This window comes from Otolemur garnettii, unplaced genomic scaffold, assembly GCF_000181295.1.
Source record: "Otolemur garnettii isolate 467f Iridium unplaced genomic scaffold, OtoGar3 scaffold00018, whole genome shotgun sequence".
NCBI lineage: Eukaryota > Metazoa > Chordata > Mammalia > Primates > Galagidae > Otolemur > Otolemur garnettii.
Window position 1 is genome coordinate 24726323 of NW_003852413.1, and position 1628 is coordinate 24727950.

Genomic DNA, 1628 nt, shown 5'->3' on the forward strand with positions numbered 1-1628 from the left:
AAAAAAAAAAAAAAAGGAAGAAAAGAGAAAAGAATATAACCATTAGTGCTTGCTGTGTCAGCACATATACTTAAATTGGAAAGATACAGGAAAGATTATCCTAGCCCTGTGCAAAGATGACCTGCAAATTTATGAAGTGTTCCATATTTGTTTTGTTTTACTTGTTGAAACAGAGTCTCACTTTATTGCCCTTTGTAGAATGCTGTGGCATTACAGCTCACAGTAACCTCCAACTCCTGAGTTTAGGCGATTCTCTTGCCTCAGCCTCCCGAGTAGCTGGGAATACAGGCACCTACCACAATACCCAGCTAATTTTTGTTGCAGTTTGGCCAGGGCTGGGTTGGAACCTGCCACCCTTGGTATATGGGGCCTGCACTCTACCCACTGAGCCATAGGTGCCGCCCAAAGTGTTCTATTTTTTTTTTGCAGTTTTTGGCCAGGTTGGGTTTGAACCCGCCACCTCTGGCATATGGGGCCAGCACCCTACTCCTTTGAGCCATAGGCACCTCCCAGTGTTCCATATTTTTAAAAAAGATTATGAACATTAAACTTAATAAATTTTACCCAAATGTCATCCTATCTATCAAATAGGTCCACCAGTTTACATTCTCACGATGTAAGGACATTTATTTCCCCCAAATTTACTAATAATTTTTAAAGTCTCTGCCAGTTATATGGAATCTTTTGTTTTGTTTTTGAGACAGAGTCTCACTTTGTTGCCCCCAATAGAGTGCTATGGTGTCATAGCTCAGAGCAACTTCAGCCTCCCCAGTAGCTGGGACTGCAGGTACCTGCCACAATGTCCGGCTGTTTTTTAGAGACAGCTCAGGTTGGTCTCAAACTCATGAGCTCAGGTGATCTGCCACCTCAGCCTCCCAGAGTGCTGGGATTTCAGGTGTGAGTTTTTCTCTGTGTGGATTTGACCTGTCTACATTTCTTGGCAATTTATGTCCTTTTCCATATAAATTATTTATCTGTTCATCTCCTTTGCCAAATTTTCTATTGATCTTTTATCTTCTTTTCTTATTAATATATAAGAACTTTTTTTTTTTTTTTTGTAGAGACAGAGTCTCACTTTGTTGCCCACAGTAGAGTGCCATGGCGTCACACAGCTCACAGCAACCTCCAACTCTTGGGCTTAAGCGATTCTCTTGCCTCAGCCTCCTGAGTAGCTGGGACTACAGGTGCCCGCCACAATGCCTGGCTATTTTTTGGTTGCAGTTTGGCCCGGGCTGGGTTCGAACCCACCACCCTCGGTATATGGGACCGGTGCCCCACTCACTGAGCCACAGGCACTGCCCAGAACTCTATATATTAATGATACAACACATTGTATGTCATATGTGGCAAATATTTTTCTCTTTCGATGTCTCCTTTTAATTTTGCCTATGTATTTCAGACCACTACTTTTTATGAAGCTAAATTCTGCCCTGTGTTTTGTAGTTTCTTCCATTGCTTTAACGTTTAACAAGTCTTTCCCTATGTTGAGATTCGATAAACATTTATCTGTAGTTTTTCTTCAAGGTGCTTTCTGGCAGAGCGTCATCCTTATTGCCCTTTAACCTTGCCCAGGCTCACCTTGCCTTCTCACCTACACTGCTGCCACCCCTTTCTGTGCCTTGCCTCAC

General features: G+C 42.8%; 1 non-coding gene across 1 annotated transcript; it reads left to right on the forward strand.

Annotated features, from left to right (window-relative positions):
• The first annotated feature begins 45 nt into the window (after positions 1-45).
• Positions 46-151, forward strand: LOC111724092. The gene has a single exon (XR_002772459.1). It is a non-coding gene; the product is annotated as a U6 spliceosomal RNA (small nuclear RNA).
• Positions 152-1628: the final 1477 nt, after the last annotated feature.